Below are 19,475 nucleotides of genomic sequence, written 5' to 3' on the forward strand. Positions count from 1 at the left end.
AGTGCTGAATTTCAAAGGGATTATCACTTTCCTCCTTTAGTGGCTAAGCAAGAAGAGAAAATTTGTTAGTACTTCTAACGGGGAGGAAAGAAGAAAAAAACCACCTCTCTTGTTTTCCTACTGTGGTTGCCTTCAATCTGGCAAAAGATGAGCAAACGGGGTTTTGCTACAGCTGGTTACTTTGGGTTTGATCTTTAAGAATTCCAAAGGCATTTTTCCCATCCCCCTGAAGGACTGTAAATACCCTTTTGTGAAAAGAGGTAAATATAACGGCCATTTAGAATGAAAAACACAGGTTTTATAGGTGGACAAAATTATTTAGGAAAACGAAAATTCTTTGTATCCATAGAGTTCGTTTTCATCAGAAATCTGGAGATTTTGTCAAGTTGAGAATGGAAAAGTAGTACCTTAGGTCTTTAGTAGTTTGTAGAAGTTGCTGTCTTTCCAGTGTAAAAATGTAACTGATAGTTTTGTTGATGCTGCAGAGAGATCATTAAAAATATCCTATGATTATGTTTTTGTGCAGATCCTCTTTCCATGTACATTTTTTCTTAAACTGACATACTTTTTTCTCACACTAGTGGTATCTGCAACACAGATAATGTTAATTGATACATCCAGAGTTTCACATGGTTGTTAGATAAGGTGGGATTAGTGTCCTTGAATCCCATTTTTTATCCAATCATAAGAAACTCTTCTATGGCTAGTTCTATAGGTGGCTGCTCCTGAAATCTTTATTTTCAGTGAAATGCTGTGTGTGTACTTAATGGGTAATAAAAGCAGAGTAGAACCCCCCAGCCTAAAAAATAAGCCCTGGATAGTATGCAGAATCCTTAGGCAGTATTTTTTCCATATTTGACTTTCAGATTATGAGTTCAGTTTCTGCCTGGAAATGAGCTAGATGATCTTCAATGTGATCTAATAATCAGTGGAGGAGGAGTGGGCTCTCCTTCTGCCCACTGCAGAAGGCAGCTATGGTGGCATATCCTTCTTGGCAAGAAATGTGCTGTTTATGAGGAATGGTTAGAAAGATTTTTTTTTTGTTTGTTTGTTTTGTTTTTTTTTTCCAAGTAGGAGATCACCAATTTAGTTTTCTAAAGCATCATCAAAGATGTAGGACTATGTAAAACGCACAAACAGCAGCAGGCATGCCTCTATCCTTATCTTCTTTCTCATATACTCTGACTTGTCCTCAGTGCCTGTTCAGAGGCAGGTTTTTTCCAATTTCCACTCTCTTTTTCTCCCTATGAGAGTGACATGTCCTTGCTACCATTGTAGGTACATGCAGCATACATTGAACTTCTGTTCTGAAATGTGTTCAGTTTTTCCATCTGCTCTTCTTCTTTTGCAATTATGAGCTTGAAAAAAGCAAACCTCAGCTGCGTAGGGACAAATGTGTACACTTAGGAGTCTATCACTGAGGTACATTCTTAAGTAAATGCAGAAGCCAGAGAGCTGGGTACCTAATACGTCAGGTATGTATGTTGTCTCTTTAGAGGTGTGTGAGGGTCAATGGATAAGTCTCTAGAGGTTGCTTTTGGTGTGCTCATGTGAACTAAATGGGGAATGGTAGTGAGGGAGAGGGCCTTCATCCTTCATATTTGGAGAAAAGTTTAAGATGTAGGAGATGAGGTTTGTTGGTGATGGAGTCTTGAGAGCAAGACAGGGCTGCCTTATGGAGAATTTTTTTTTTTTTTTTTTTTTTTTTAGTAAGATTGTAAAATAGGCAAGAGGAAATTAAAGAAGAAAGCAGTGTTTGTAATTGTATTGATAGTGCTGAAAAGGGGTTTTCGTGGTGGGGAGGGATGTAGAATATCAGAGTATAAGAGTGGCTTCTAGCCCATTATTTTTAGGTGTGCTATCACTTTATTGGGGTGAAGAATTATAATGTCTATCAGAAGTATTTGGCCTGCCACTGCTAGAGCTGGCATGCTTATAGCTAGAAATCTAAGAATTCAAAGTTTTTAGTGCTGGAAAAGATGTTTCTTTATGTTTAAATCACGGAGTTTGTGAACTGCAGAATTAAATTGTATAACAGTGATTACATAGCATTTTCTGAGAATTACTCCAGATCCTTTCAAAAAATGATGAAAATGTTCTTCTATTAAATAAAATATTTTAGCTATTTTATATAGTGCTCAAAATACAAGATATTGTGCTGGTATATCTTAGTGCTGGTGTGATTAGTTCCTATTATGAGAATTTAAAAGACATACACAATCCCTTTTAAGAGAAGAAGCCATAAAAAATTGTATTTTAGTTCTAAAGCTAACAGTGTTTTCTTGGGAATAGCAATCACACTCTTAAATGGGTGGAAGAACATATTCTGCTAAACTTAGGGAGTTGTAAAAATGAGTATTCTTAATTTTTAATGAATTTCTGAAATATTAATTCATTTAGTCCATTTTTGACAGTAGTAATGGTTTGTAGACTTTATGGTGCATTTTGAACTGTGAGGACTTAACTGCTTAACTTTCTGTTTCAAGATGGTAATGCTATATACCATCAAATGTCCACAGTGAAGAGAAAGTACTTTGCATTGCTGGAAGTGACGTTCATTCAGATTTACGGTGCACGCACGGAACACCAGTATTTATGTAGGTAGGGATTCAGCCATGGGCTCGAAGCCAGGAGTCATCAGAAGGCTCAGATACTTGTTTCAGAAAGCCAGGAGCACACTGACGTTGTCAGGTATCTGATTATTTGGCTTGTGAATTCTGGCATTTTTCATAATTTGACTGCACCCTAATTTGCATACATTTTAGATGGCATTTCATGCTATAGAAATAACTTTACAACTTCTGGATGAAAAAAATGGGACATTTTAAAATAACACCGTAACTGCCATTTGTTTTGTTGCCTCTTTTATGTAATGATCCTGTTACCAAAGAACTACAGCTCCTCCTTTGTCAGCAGGATTTATGATAATGTCTTGCCGTTTTTGTAAATTATGTAACACACACTGTTCCTCCTTTGTTATATCGTGAAATTTAGTAGGTTGTTTTAATTGTTTGATTTTTTTTTTTCGTTTGGCATTTGTCTACACTGAAATCTAGTGTCTGAATTTTACTAGGAGGAGCACTCGAGAAGAATGCCCATTGTTCAAATTTCTGAAGATGTCAGGAGGTTTAGGAATATTTGTGAGAAGTCTTTTGTTTTGTGAGGTCTGGAATTGGGTATGTGATGCTGCTTGGAAAGTGTTGAGCGTTGCTCTATCTCTTAAAATCATCAGCGCATTTCTTAACAGGAACAAATGCTAGTCCTTCAGATAGTGCTGAATATTCAGCAGCTTTGAGTGGTTCACTTTTATTGTTGTTGAAATAGTAATAACGTTTTAAACACTCTGCTGCATTGGGCACCTAGAATATAGTTTGCTCTGAGCACTGTTATGCAGTGAACCTGGAGGCAATAGCGAGACACCGATAGACTTAATTGAGATCAGATTTTATCCTGCTGCCTGCAACAAATAGTTTCTTTAGAGAGATACTAACAGACCTTCGCTAAAGCACTCATATTATTTGTAGCACAGTGATAATCTGAAATGTCAAAGAACTAGCAGGTCGAATAGCTACCTTGCTACATTTTTAACTAAGGTGTTAGAGTTCATTTTCCTTAACTCGTCAGGGATAGACAGGAGAGACTCAACCGAAAATGGCTGATCCTTTCTGGTTCAAGTTAGTAAGGGACTTGAAAAATAGCTTAGTGCAAAGTTCAGATGTTCTTAGGCCATGTTGTGTGTTTTTCTTATTTTTTATTACTTATTTAGGTATAACAAAACTTAACTCTTATTCAAATGCTGATTCTGGGATACTATTTTTGAAAAATGTGCCTGTAACTCTAACTACTATGTGTGCACTTAACTGGGATTTCACAGATGTGACTGAGCAGTCTATGTATGGATATTCTAGTTCTCATTTTCCAGCAGGTCAATATTAAAACACTATCAAATGAAGATTTGAACTGTGATGTTTACAAAATAAGAATGGTGTTTCCAAATCTGACATTTCTAGGTAGGAAGAAATTTCCTGTTATTGATTTGTCAAGTTATCTAAATGCCAGATTACAACTGGAGATGCACATGCTCACTCAGATAGTGTGAGAGCCACAAGTGCATTGAAATATATTTTTTTCTTTGAACAACTGCTTCTCAGAAACTTTTAAAGAAAAGTTATGTTTTTATGCTAATTTCAAGATATCCTATATTTAGACTGATTAAGGCCACTGAGAAAATAATTGGCCACTGGAATTATTAATTATAAAGGGCCCAAATATACATAGTTTGTAGAAGTAATCTGTAATTTTCACTTTCCCTTACCCTTCCCAAAGTTCTGTTTTTTTTCTTTGAATACAGGATAGTCTCTTTACTGTTTTAATATTTGCCATGACTGAGAGCAAGACCTCAGCTTAAAACATGAAGTTCTGGGCTTTGTCAAGACTTCCAAGTTGGGCTACAAAAGAATACCTGTTGAGCTACTATAATATTTCAGTATAAAAATCGTTTAGAACTTTTTATTTTTCATTAAATCATTCTGCTAGGAAACCCTTTAAACTCTTTCCCTGTACATGTATATGTACGGGAAGAGTGGGAGAGAGATTTAAGTCAGGAAAGTTATTGTGGTTATTTTTCATCATTGCTGCTGTATTATTATTATTATAATTACTATTGCTATTATTATTATTTTATCACTAATCTGAGATGATGATTCATGTTTTGAAACACTGACTTTTATGAGCTATTGATTGGCTAAATAGTGAAGAGTATGTTTTCTTTTCCTCTGTTTCTCCCCAAAATGTTTTGTTGTCCATCTGCTTTTCTGAATGTATTGGGCTTTGAAATAATTCAGAAGATCATGAGGACAAGCCTATTCATGAGATTTATCAGATCTCCACATAAATGGAGACAAAAACATTCTAATAAAAGTATTTCTGTGCTTGGTTCTGGCACAGCTAGCGAGCTCAGATGTATGTGGAAACAAGAAATGGGTGAACTGGGGCCATGGATGATAGAGGTAGAAATAATGCACATGGGGCTTTTGGATTAAGCATTTCTGACATCGTGGTCCTGTAATAGAAGATGTGTAGAATACCATTATGTACAGATTTTCGATTTCTAAGGTTGAAGTATATTTTAGTGCTTGTGGATGTTGAAGTTATTTTACTGACCATTCTATATTGAACTAATATTCTCAAGGTCCTACAAGGTTAAGTTGTTTTTGTTTTTATTATTTGAGATTGTAGAGTGAGTGTCAGAACTGAGTAGGAATCATATTTATTTCAAATTCCAATTTAAATAATGTTTTTAAGCATTGTTGAAAATGTGTTATAAAAAGATAAGTATTGAACCTGTGCTACTAGTGAATACTTCTGCAGTTTCATGATCATTCTTAGAACTCCAGATACTATTTTTCTTGTTTTTTTTTTAATATGACTTTCACCACTGCAGATTTTTGCCTCTGAACCTGTTCATGAAGCAACTCATAATGAAGTGCTGCTTTTTATTTTGAGAAAAGTTTTGTTGTGTTTTAGTTACTGTGCTTGAAACGTCTGATATTTGCAAATCATTTTCCAGAAGAATAGATTAATCTCTAAATGAGCTTGTATTCTAGGCTTCTCACTAGTTTCAAAGAGTTTTATTGCACTTGTACCTCTAGTAGCAATGTTTTTGAACATCTGGAAAGTTTTTCTCTTATGAAGTGCCGTTCTTTGCTACGCCCATAAGCCATTTGAAATGGAGCATGTGGTTTAGACCAGCTGAAGATGAATTTGCTAAGATCAGTCAGTATTCCTGTGAATCTCAGAATATTGTGCACTCTGTCACTGTGGTTCAATTGCCATTTTCTCTCAACATTATCAAAAAAATAATTGCTTTCATCCATTCTTGAGGATGTTGGAGTTCAACTATTGAAGCAGTTCATAAGGGTAGTTATGTAACCACATGCATAATCATTCATCTGAAAATATTCCCCTTAAAAGTTTAACAAGGAGCTCCAAATATTTTCCTGCATCTTAACTCTGATAATTGTCAATGCAAACTAAAAATGATCATTCTTTTTTCCCATGGTCAGACATCATTTTCACGGATAAGACTGTGAACTCTGAAAGACATTTAATTGACAATTTCTGGGACACCTACTGTATTTTTTCCTACAGTTTTTAGTCTTTAATATGTCCCCTCTTTTTCGTACCTTTGGTGACGTTATGGTGGCATGCCAATATCGCTATAAATCTTCCTTTGGGCAGTCTGGCTTATTTAGGGCTAGTCTTTACGTTTCTGCGTGTTATGCTTGGTTATACAGTGTATACATGTAGGAAAGTCACCTTAGTGAAGTAATGGATTCTGAAGGTGCACATACTGTCACATACTGTTTTGTGCTGTTTATGCTATTTTACTTTCCAAATGCTTCTATCAACTGTATTCATGTTTCAAAGTCCAATAGTTCAGTTTTCTGGTTTTGTTGCTGGGTACACATCTCATAAGAGACAGCAACGTGTCAGCCTGACTCTTTTTCACTAACTTGATAAAGCTATTCAGTTCTCCAGCTCATGGAATTTTATAACTAGAGAAGTTTCTTTGGAGATAATATTTCTCTTAAGATATTTGTGAAACTGCTTTAAATATTAAACTGCAAAGAGAGCACCAAATGCCCTGCATTCATGAAAATCACGGAGACTCAGTCTTCCTTGTGAGTAAACAAGCAAAAGACAGGTTGAGGCCTTCTCATAGCCTTAAACCTGAGTGCCAGAAGAAAACTATTGTCAGTAAACAGTCTTTCTGTATGATATAGGTTTGGGAGTTCTGTTTCAGGATCAGTAATTGTGTTTGGACTAGAACATACATTTTAGGGGAAAAAAAAACTTTTTTTCAAATTTAAAGTAATAGCAATTCTTCCACATCTCACTCTAAGTTTGTCTGGTTTCTACCTTCTGGTGTTGTTTTTCTTTTTTTCTTTTTATTATTTTATATATATATTTTTTTACTACATGCTTAACAGCTCCTTATATTATTGAAGTTTTGTTTCCTGTTTAGTTATTTTCAGATTTTCGCTCCTTCTCTTTGAGGAGTTAAATAGCTTGAGCTTATTAAGTCTTTCACTGTTTTTTTTTTTTTTCTTTCCAGTCCCTTTTTTCTTTCAAATGCTCATCATGAGTAATATTTATTTTGCCCTTGTTTATACTTGCACAAGCTAATTGTTGTCGGTAAGCTATGGTTGCCTTTAGTGGGACTGCGTGGCTGTAACAGAATAAAATTTTTGGTGCAGCAGATAGAACTCAGTTAATAATTCTGTTGATGCACAAGCAGGAATGGAGCTTTTGCAGAATGAGCAAAGTAGTGCTGTTAGTTTTGCTGGGTTAACAGAAGTAAAGAGCAGTAGAAACTGAACTCTAAAATGAGCAAGCGTTTGCATTAATACTCCTAAAAGGCAGGTCTGTTTAGTAAGAGGATGGTATTTTTCAAGTTACTTCTCTGAGTGAAATTGTAGTTTAAAATCTATATTTGTTCAGGCAGTGCTTTTTAAATGTACTATGTGAAGAGATTTTGTGGATTTGCTTTCTTTGGAAATTTGGGTCTAATGACATGAGTAATAATCAGAAAGGCACTTTTAATAAAAATCTATATTAATAGTATATTGAGTAGTTCCTGTTTCCAGACTCAGAAAGGAAGTGACGGGAGATAGTAACATTAAGTGCAGACAATATTAAACTTTCCAAGCCTGATCCTCTATTCAACTACAGTGCAGTCATGTTCTAAGGTAGAACGTCTTGTGACATTTCAAGATCAAACAACGCTGAAGGACTAGCATTCAGGAAAGAGAAAAGAACTCGTGATCCTTGGTCTGCTAGCAAATAAGTCTATTAAGTGTTAAACAGTGTGAAATAAAATACATGATTAAGAACTATTGACTGCAGCTAGGCTAATCCAGCCATTAATTGAGATGGTTGAATGTAGCTCCAGGAGTAGTCCAATAATAGAACATTTTCTGAAATTAATAGGAAAAAGGTAAGAAAACATCTGAGCACTGCATAACATCCTCAATCGACAAACCAGATACAGCTTGCAAACAAATTACAGGAAAGAGCAGACTTAGCATCAGCAAAATGTTTATGCCATTCAGATATGTTTGTGATGATACAGGTATCTTAAAAGTTATTAACATTACATTTGTTCCTATTTTTGACTTTTGTAATGGAATTTATGGAATTGTAATTTTTCCTTATTGAATTTCTGTTCTGTTTATATGGCTCCATATCAGTATTCATCATTTCTGAGATGTTGACTTTTATTAAGGACAGTTACAGATTTTATTAGATTTCTTACATGTAGGAACTAACAGAAAAAAGATTATAGCAGTAAGACATTGAGATGCATATCTCTGGATTTTGGTCCATTAGTGGTGTATTTTGAAGGCGGCTGTTTACTCATCTGTAGTTAGAATCTGAGTTGGCTAAAGGTAGCCGAAAAGGTAACAGCTTTCAAATGGAGAGCTCAGGGTTTGTGTGCGTCATGTGTCTGCTTCTGTGAGTAAAGAAATAGCCCGTGTTGTTCCATGTTGTTTGTGGAATGCAAAGCTGGGCTATTCATTTGTGCTGGAATAACTGAGCTTAATATTTGCTTATCACTACCTTGAGCTGCACTACCATATTACTTTGTGATAGCATATTTGATGATGAACAGAGGCAAACTTTGTACGAAACCAATGGTCTTAGCCCAGGTAGGTGTTTAAGCTCTTGTAGTACAGGTGTTATCCTCGGCAAAACATAGCTGTTACTGATTCACTTTCTGAGTGTCCAAGCAGAGTTAATAGTTATGAGAAGCAGTTGTGCACTTTAGAGGAATGCTGCATTGCCATTCCAGGTGGGGCTAATAGAAGAACCTGCAGTCCCAGGCTCATCTTGAAATGGGCACATTTATTTGAATGAATATATATTGAACAACCTAAAAAGTGTAGTGGAGAAGGGATATAGATTATGCATACTTCTTTGTGTTGAGGATAAGGGTCTTGAAATCTAGGGTTAAAAAACATGCCAAACTTATTGGAACTCCTTTATAGTCTATAAAGATGTGCAGTTCCCCAAAAAAGAAAACATTAAAATATAACTTGGGAGTTTTGAGAGGTGTTTCTTCTAGCTCCGGTGTCAGGGTCGTTTAATCACTTGAAGAGCTAGTTCCCCAAACAGTATAGGAAAGGCAAGTCAGATGCAGGCCACATCTGATGTGCCAGGCCAGGAAAGCACTAACGTTAGCGGTCCTTTTGAAAAGCAGACTTTGGCATTTCATGCTTACAGCATCTGACAAGAAGACGTATTGGAGGAGCAAGAACCATAGTTTAATGAGAGCATCCATGAAAAGATTAGCTGCTATTAGGGTGTATTTTCATAGCAGATGGAAAGTGTGAGTGTAGCAGAAGACTAACTTTGCTGGTTTTGTTCTAGCCAGCATGTCTAACAAGAGCAGTGAAGATCTGGCAGCGTGGGCTAGCAACTAGAGTATTCTCTCTTTAAAAGCCTGTACTGAGTGTTACAGTTGCCAGCTCCTGACGAAGGCGGTGCAGCAGTGTCTTCAGTAATATTCTCACTTATGCTAGCTAAATTAAAAGTAAGATGAATACTCTGATATAACCGCATTTTCATTTTATGTAGATCAAGACAGGCTGCAACACATTTCTGCTAGACAAGGTTAAGAACTCTCTGCTGTCCCTGAACAACAGTGTTCTAATTAAACAAGAGTATGGTAAGCAGGTTGTTTCCCTGCTCAGACCAGCTGAAAATTAATCTTTTTTTTTTTTTTTTTTTTTTTTTTTTGGGGGGGGGGGTGTTGGGGTGGGGAAGGAGGTAGGACTAGTTTCCAGGCAGACCAGTCATCCGAACTGTCTCACTACAGGGCCACACATAGCACAAATCTAATGCCTGTATGGAGGAAAGGGTGGCAAGGGTGGCTTGGGACAGGAGGAGGAGAGAACTTTGTAAATTGGCAGCCCCTTCTGTGAGAGCTTAAGCTGCTGTAGACATACATGCTTATATTACAACACTTTTAGATATCTAAATTTAAGTGATGGAGGTCTTTAAAAAACATTAGTAGAACACCAACCTTGAAAACAGTCTCTTAGGTCTAATGGAAATAAAACAGCTTTTGCAACAGCAGAGTCAGAAATGAAAAGATGACTGATAAGGAATCTTCAAACATGGGAAAATATCAGTTGTTGAAAAATCAAGTAAACGAGGCTTATGAGATTGCATTTCCAAGCAGAATAACCAGATCTTAAAGATGCAAAGGTAGACTGGTGATTTGTATGTATTGTCGAGAGCTCAGATATCTCTGTTGTCCCAGGTAAAGAAAAGTAGGTTGGGGGTTGAGGGAACCAAACCCTGAAGATGATGATCAGTTATTTCCCATTTAAATAATGGCAAGGTTTCAACTTAACTGAGACTGTGAGATGTGATAGGGTCACATGACGAAGCAAACTGCTTCAAGACATGTGAATTGTATTAAAGGTCCTTCTACAATGTATGTTAGGCAAGTTTTGAGAATGCCAATTATGAAACATTGCAAGAGTTGATATCTTCAGGAGCCCTATAATTTTGTGTCTCCCATTTAACATAGTATTTGATTTCTATACCCATCTTTGTTGCCAATTTGCTTTTCCCTAATGGAGAATCAAGTCAGGAGAAGACATAGATCAAGACCAATATTTATTGGAACACTTTTTACTCCTTAAGCTGTTATTAGTAGTACAATGAAGCCTATTAATAGCAGATAACTATTTATACAACACATTCCCTTATTCACTCACACAGTTCACTCATACACTTAAACATTCAGTCATAGTTACCTGTTTGGAGCAACAGTTAGGAGGCCACCCCAAATTGCATTCTCCAAAGCAGAAGGTCATGCTGATCTTCAGTGGCTTTTAGGTCCAGAAAATCCTATGTGTTTCATGAGGTGTATATATTATTCTGTAGTCTTTATATGTATATATTATTCTGTAGTCTTTATATGTATATAGCAGCTGTCACGCTCCTGGATGTAGGCCAGATTGTAAGAGCCTGTTGTTGATGCCAGTGTGTGCTGGTGGCTTGGACAAAAGCAACAGACTCTTGGTGTTTATCAGTTCTTTCAGATTCGACACGACCACTAAGTCTCTGGAAATTATCGGTCCTTGGGAAACTTTCACACACTACTCTAGCTATAGAACCCATTCACGCAAAATTGCCCAGAAGGGGCCTTTAAAACATCTTTTTTGGCTGGTTATAGAAAAAAGGAAGAGGAGGATTGTATTCTACGCTTAATCCTGTATTTCCCTAAGTATACACATCATTCTAGAATAACATGATATCACTTCATTGAGTTTGATTTTATTTTTGTAAAATATTAAAAGCAGAAAGATGACTAATAACAATTAATTTCATATGAATGACAGTTATGACAAATATATGTGATCTAATTTTAGAAAAAATGGGTCATTGTCTATTCTCATATTTCAATTCTGTTGCCCAGTCAGCTGTGTTATACATCTCAAGAATTTAATTTTTTTTTTCAAATATAATTTTCAGAATTCAAAGTAAAACAGTGGCTTCATGTTATTGTTCACTTGGGAGCTATATAAGAGGTTATCTTCCCTGTTCCTGCCATAGCTCCTGTCCTATGAGTTGTGTTGATTCAGCTCTTTGTTTAGCTGTACTCTAAACTGGTTCTATGAAATCATTGTATTTAAAAACCAAAATGAAACAAACTTTTTAAACTTTTAGGGGTTTTGGAGCTTTAAGGTCATTTCATACATTTGATTTTGGAACACAGCCGGACAAACAGTTGAACTACCATGATTTATAGCAAGGGACAGAAACCTTTAGAGGAGTGACAACTGGAGGTGAAGGGAAGGAAAGATGGGGAAATATACAGAAAACCTCTTATACTTGATCTGCTACTGACAGCATAATGACATGCAACAACAGCTTAAATATCTAAAATATCACAGAAGGTGTGCAGAACAAATTTTTATGACATACTTTCTTATTCTGCACCTTCAGAGTTAGAACAAATTTGTGGTTCCTATCACATTGATGTTTATCATTATGGGATGGTTGGCATCAGATGGAGACAATGCGAAAATTTTAACAGCTCCTACAGTTTTAAATCTTTGTGATAATGAGGGAGAGGGGATAAAATGTGCAATAGTCAAGGAATGTCATATTTTATGGAAAAAACTTACGGAGCCTGTTTTTCTTCACTTCTTTTAGCTACTGAATGACACATTCACCATCATTCATTTTGAAAATATGGCTATACAGGTCCAAATAAAAAATGTGATTTTAAAAGCACAGTTAAACAAAAATTTATGACTAAGGTTATTATATGGTACAGTAGAAATTCAGGGTTAAGTATCAGAAGGAGTAACGTTTTTTTTCAATTGGCAAGGAGAAAAAAAAAAAAAGATCTTCCAGCCTTTTGTTTCAGACCAACAAGGCAAAAGACATTTGCAGCTGGAGAAGTTGCTGTTCAGTAAGCTAACATATCATTTTAATGGACTAGCTACTCCAAATTAACTTGCTGTTTGGAATTGTAAGGCATGATTAGATTGCAGGAACACAATCATCTACTTGCATCTGAAAGGCCCTAGGGTGTCTTGTCTGTTTTCCTGCTGCCATTCAGAGGAGTGCAGGTCTTTAGAGGTCCTTTGTCATGTCTGCCAGCCCATGTGCAGGTCTTGGATACTCTAGGGCATCTCGGATGGCTTTAGGCTCCTATATTCAAACAACTGATCAAACTCTGAGGGTAGAATTCAGCTCCAGATTCAGACACCTAGATCTAGTCAATGGAGGTTTAGTCAATACAATCAAAAGAAGACTCATTATTCTAAAGTTGACACCTACATTTGCTCAGCTGAATAGCTTTCTAGGCTTCTTTGACTGTATTGACTAGATCTCCTTTGACAATAATGGGAGTTTAGACACCTGCATTGTAGACATCTAAATTTAGACACTCCTCCTTAACATACAGCACATACAAAGCAGCTTTTAAAGCAATATGACTAAGAGTGAATTTCATCCTTTAACCTCAGATATGTAACAATTAATTATTTAAATCTAAGCCACATTCCCTTTATAGTCAAGGGAGAGGCACCTCCAGAAAAGCCATTCATCTGTGCCTAAAAAATGCATGGAAAGGTAGTCAAGATGAATGTGTCTCTAGGGGTGCTGGTCTTTGTCCCTTTGACTAAAGAGTCTTGCTCACTAGTTTAGATTTAGACAACAGCTAGATGCCTAAAGTTAAGGGGGAATAATCTCACCCTAAAGGCTCAACTTAGTTGCCTGAATGTAGGCATCTAGTGGCAGTTCAGATGCTCTGTATGTAAGAGTATCCAGTGTTAGACATCGTAAAGTGCTGGCAGATATGACAAAGGACTTTTGGGAGGTCTGTTTCTCTTTAGAGGCCAGCAGGATACCCTTCAGGGACTAAAATAACTTTAGGCACCTATGTTTAGGCAACTGAATTCAACCTTACATGTCCATACAGTGATTTTGTCCAGCATAGGACGTTTACTGTAAAGTCATACTCTCTTTTCTGCAATAAATTCCCTGGACAGGCACCCCCACTTTTATTTTCTTCTTCTTCAAATATGTTGTCTATATTGCCCCTCTAATTTAAATGCTTTGAAAACATTATGCAGACTATATAAAGGTCATTTTTCTATCAATGAAGTTGCTAATCATAATTAGAGTGAAGCACAACATCAATTTAACAACGTGCAACCACACTTTCAGGGGTAAGGAGTAGTATATGAAGAAGAATGTTTTTACCTGCCTGGAACAACTTGGGTGGGAAATTTTGGATGCACATAATATAATTTTTCATTTAGTGTTGGGTCAGGCTGTTGGGTCTGACATTCACTTCCGTGACAAGTGCTTTATACAAAAGTAAACACCAGCAGCACAATCTGAGACTGATTCTCATAGGTTAAAAATACATATATATACACATATATACATATATACACAAAATAATTACGAAAATATGAAAGAATTATAAAAGTTTTTTAAATTTACAACAAATAGGATAAATAGTGCTAAGGATAAATTAATCCTGGCTTTCCTATTCTGTTCTTGGAATATCCTTCTAAAGTGGGATGCGTTGGTAACTGTTCATGACTGCAGATTGGGAATGCTTTCTGTAGTTTGTGGAATGAATGGATAATCACAAAATCCCCCTGACATACTGCAGTATAAAGGGCATATAAGTACCTGGTTAAGACTACTAATAGACAAATTGTTCAATATTTAAATTTCTTCATATTAGCAGTTCCTTTTTATATTACAATCCTAGGAATATCCACTTTGTTTCTAATTACATTTCTGTATCTATCAGGTATTTTACTTCCTAACCCGTCTTTTACCAAGCAGCACTTGCTGATTCATCATCAGTTTTCTTTTCAGCGTTCAGTTCTGAAATTGCCTTGTTACCAAAAGAGTACTACTTAGAAACATGGAGTAAGTATGTATGACTTAGAAAAAGCTGAAGAAATGATTGAGAAGTGCGTGGACTGCCAAACTAACTTTATCCTAAGGGACTTTTCACCATTTTAATTGATTTTTTTTTTCCCTGAGATTTTGTTCATCTTATTAAGCAAGTCCTTAGAGGAGCGAAACAGTAGGTTACCTCCTTGAGAGCAAAGGACAACCTGACTTATTTGCTACAATTATCAATTTGTCCTTATCTTCATGAAGTGAAATACTTTTTATCCTTCTGAAACAGCTTATGGTGATGAATAAAACAATAAAGAATAGTTGGTATTAACTTCAGCCTGAGCCCATTTAATTTTTAAATATCACTTGTAATTTTGTGAAGACTGCTCATAATTTTAGTCTCCTAAAACAGATTTGTGGCAGGTGAAGAAACTGACAGTCACAACGAATTGAAATGATATATTTTTGTTTTGTCTTTACTATAATGAACAGCTAAATTCCTGGTAAAAAGATTCTTTCTGTTTACCAACAATAAACCATTTTTCTAGCTACGGTCTGTAATATGAAGAACTTTGCTGTTGAAGTTTGTTGTGGCAGAATTCAATAAAAATGTTTATTATATATATAACTAAGCTCTCTCTCTGTAAATTTCTAGCATTATTTCAAGTGATAATTACCTGATTTGTACTGCCATTGGAAATGGTGGCAAAATGCCACTAACTTGAGTAGGTGAAGTTGGGACTCAGTATGTACTGTGTGGATGAGCTGAGCATTTGCTTTAAGAGATCCTGCAGCATTCAGTTCAAGAGGAATTTTGCTGTTTCAGGTTCTCATTGAGTTCAAGTTCTAACTGAACTAATCAAGATCAGCTTCTAATTATGACCAAACTGAAATTTTCCTCGTGGGTAGTCAGAGTGGGAGGGAGGCAGTTTCTGTTACCTATCAGTGCACTATCCAGAGTAGCTGTGCCAGGGAATTCAGGCTGTCCAGGGTAAGACCTAGAACTGTTTGCTAAATTCCTAGCATAGCATGGGGAATTGAAGGGGAGATGGGGGCTATTATAACTGTAAACTTTCACCCGAGGTTATACGAGGATGTCTTGCCCAGGGGTCATAATAAAGTCACTGTTCAGCTTTAATTAACTTATCTTTAATCATTAATTTTTGAATGTGTAAATCAAATGAATATTAACTGATTTTACAGGAAGCTTAAAATTATATATACTTTTAGTGTGGTTTGATTTTTAAAGTGCTATGGTGTAAAATTTGCAAGGAGTAAGCAGTATATCAAGTTAATGATTTTTGAATTTCATAGGTAAAAATATTTGTAGATAGTAAAATTGGCAATACTTTCCATTAGAAAAGGTGAAACAAGCATATGTGAAAGAGCATTTCCTTCATAGCACAGTATGCTGAGGGAGGCGAAACTTTAATAAAAGTTTTCGCAAAGTAGGTTTATTTTTTAAACAAGCAAATTGAATGTTTATTTTAGTGTTTGGGGACGTTTTCTTCTTTAGATTTTCTGGTCCACTGTATGTATATCATCTGCTTCTTTCCCTTTTTTTCCTGCTTAAAAACACTTCCTAGAAATTTCTCAAGACTTATATTCATACATATAAGGAACATTTTCTGTTTTATTCATAAGTACTCTTCATGTCTCAGTTCAAAACATATTGTTCCTGAAGAGGACAAACACATTTGATAAAAAAGGTTACAGCATGGGACTTGGTAGCTATTTTACAAGTTTAGAAGAAATAGTATTACTTCTGCCATTAAGAGATCCATTTCATTATTTTCTTGTTTAGCTGTCTTCTCTGGGTGAGGCTTCCGACTAACGAGAGTCCTTTTCTGTCTCAAGCACAAAAATGCTTTCAATAGGAAAAAACAAAACAAAACAAAACCCACAAGAAATGCATGCAGAGATAATACGTAGCCTGAAAAATACTTGTGTGCTGACAGCTATCCAACAGTGTTGTCACAGCAGGAAGACATCCGTTGAAGAAACAGATAGCGACCTCAAAAAAAAAAAAAAAAAAGAGGAAAAAAAAAGAGAGAGGAAAAAAAAGGCTGGTCAGCAGTGTGGACAGGGTTTCACAAGATTATAAATCACCCCAGGGTCGCTGTGTTCCCACCATAAAGAGAGCATGGGCATTTTGCTGTAGTCTAATAAGTGATGGGAGCAAAGGACAGCTCCAGTGTGTATGTTTGAAAAAAAAAAAAAAAAAAAAACGTTGATTACAGTTTCAAAACTATACAGTTTCCCTTGCCATTGAAGTGCAGATTATGGGGGTTAAGGCCATTTTAGGATTGGATTACCTTTTTATAGCTGTATGTTATTCCCTTGTTCATGAATCAGAAAGTACTTAAATTAAACTGAACATTTGGGAGTAATCCTAATAGGGAGTGTGGTAGTAGAAAATTAATCACTATTTAGTGTTAGATGGTTAGCCAAGTAAGTCTTTGTTTTCAAGGCTTTTTTCTCTGAATGAAAAGCCCACCTTAATGAACTGAGAAGAATTTATATCTGGTAATTCTTACAATTTTTTCAGAAAGTTAGTTTCTATGGTGAATCAGGTGCAAAAAGAAGCTGGTAGGAATATATTTTTAAGGTCAGATTTGGTTTAGCTTTAATCAAGTTACCCACACTTGCTTTTTGGAGGTTTGTTCTGTATTGGGTAAAATTAGTCTGAGGACATTTTTGTTTGTCTTCCTTTTTTGGATTATACCTTTTATAAATGTTAACAGTTGGGGTCACAGCCTTGACGTATACAGAGAAAAGCCAGAAATGGTGTTTACTTTCTTACCTTATTTGATTTTTTTTTACACTGCAACCCTCAGATTCTTCTCCCATTATCTTGACAGTTCTTCTGCCTCCCTTTATTTTTTATGCCTTATCAGATGCAGAAACAAACTTGTGAAGTGCCTGGCTCCGGAAGCGAAGAGGTGGGAAGCTGCGCGGCAGCAATATGGCTGGCTGAGGAGGGAAGCTGGCACAAAAGCCAGTAAAATGCTCCGGTGCTTTCCTCCATTTGGGTTCAAATGCCTGCTTGCCTTCTCGGTGCAATGAAGTTACCAGCTCCTGCTGTTTTGGTGCCTAGCGCCTAAACGCTGCTCAGCCATCGCTGGCTTCTGCATAGGCATCTAATGTCCTTTTGCTGCTAAGTCCAAGCAGTGGAGAGAAAAAGAATATCAAAGACAAACTGAACAGGCCTTCATATGCCTTCTGGTCCTTCCTCCTCAGACCTGCATGACTCTTCTTAGTTCCTCTTGTTGGCCATATTTCCTAAACAAAGCTTGACTGGCTTTTCCTTCTTGGCCATCTCTTTCCTTGGTGTGCTTTTGACCAAGTAAGAGATGACACTGGATTTATATATGCTCACCGCCTTCATCCACATATGCACTTGGGAAAAGAATAAATCTAGCATGTTAAGGAATCTGCAAAGCAAGAAGGTTTGTGAGCTGTTTCCTCTGCGATCTCCTCAGACTCCACATTTTCTTCATGGCATTTAATGTGACTTGCTACACAGCCATCTATGTTAAAACCAAAAGTCCTAATACTCACAGTCAGGCCTTTGTTTTTGAGGAAAAAATGTACGGGCCACCTTCTGGGACAAAAAGCAGGGAAAAGTTGTTTGAAATAAAATTTCTTTTTTGATGACATTTTGAAACGCTCTTTTTTATACTTCATTATGGCGAAAGTGGCATCACAGAAAAAAAATGTTCTGAACAGGGGGCCTTTTTTCTTATACTTCTGTATTTCAGAGTCTGACTATTAATATGTAGGAGGTTTCATAAGAAGGAATTATCCAAAATTTAGTTTGATAATATTTTTATTTCAGAATTTTATTTCCCCTCTTTTGTATGGCATGATGTACAGTAGGCTGGACACTGTTCCTTTCTTCTCTATTGTGTTTTGCAATCCAGATTGTCCAAACTCAGAGTGGGAAGGTAGTTTTTGGGAAGCCGCACCACAGTATCGCTTGGAAACAACATGAACAGGAACAGAAACCAGGCTTTGGGCAAGAGATCTTGTATAGGCAATAGTGGTGTGGGCAATGACATGTCTGATTTACACGAGAGACAAAAGGACTGACTGGCATAGAAGCTAAGAGGGAAGACAGAATAGACCTTGTCTTTGCCAAAACTTTTGACCTTGTCTTACACGACAACCTCATGAACAACCTAAAGAAGACTGATCTAAAAAGTAATCACTTTAAGTTGTTCCAAACCCACAAAGTCTTAAAAAAATCACCCTTAAATAGTAGCTAGCCCCGTGAAGTTGGTAGGTCATCTCATGTAAGATCTTGCAAAGATCTTCTGTGAACATGGTTCTGTTCAGAACTTTTACAATTGACATGGACTGATTAAAGCCAGTGTATATTTAATGAATTGGATATGAAACGGAGTGTGTAAACGTACTGGAGCATAGTGTTAGAATTCAAAACTGTCTTGATGGAAACCAATAAGGTGGCCTGCAATCAGCAGTAAGAACCAGCCAGATTTGGGCAATTTAAGAAATTTTGGCTTCTGGGAAGCAGACTGATATCATGAGAAGAAATAGATGCAAGTGGCTGCTTGCTTCATAATTTATGCTGCATTTCAGAGTTCCAAACTTAAATAGGTGGAAATGCCTTTTTTTTTTTTTTTGATTCTTTTGCTATAGCTCACACTTTTCACAAAGTTTTTCAAACCTGTTCAATGCAGTAGTTACCAAAGGCCAGTAGTGTTAGCTGCCTTCTTCATTCAGAAACCTCAACCAATTGTGCAGCTGTTCCTGCTTGCTTTTATGAGCAAAATGTATCAGTGGCCGTAGTTTGTACTGGATATTGATCATGATGCTGAAGATAATTTGCCCTAAGAATCATTAAGCGAACCTTTTGGTCCATTCTGGCTCACTTGTCTATCATTGTTCCCATGTTATTCCATGATTTTCCCTCCCTTAAGCTGTTAATATAGGCAACTCTCACCCTGTATCTAGTAGGACTGCCAGAATCTCCTACCGCTGCTATCAGTGTCATT

The 19,475-nt window shown here is 36.4% G+C and overlaps 1 protein-coding gene across 6 annotated transcripts in view; it reads left to right on the forward strand.

Moving 5' to 3' along the window:
- The window catches only part of DACH1 (dachshund family transcription factor 1), a 363,776-nt gene that overhangs the window by 20,812 nt on the left and 323,489 nt on the right, over positions 1-19,475 (forward strand). The gene's annotated exons all lie outside the window — the stretch shown is intronic.

This window comes from Dromaius novaehollandiae, chromosome 1 (genome assembly GCF_036370855.1).
Source record: "Dromaius novaehollandiae isolate bDroNov1 chromosome 1, bDroNov1.hap1, whole genome shotgun sequence".
Taxonomy (NCBI): domain Eukaryota; kingdom Metazoa; phylum Chordata; class Aves; order Casuariiformes; family Dromaiidae; genus Dromaius; species Dromaius novaehollandiae.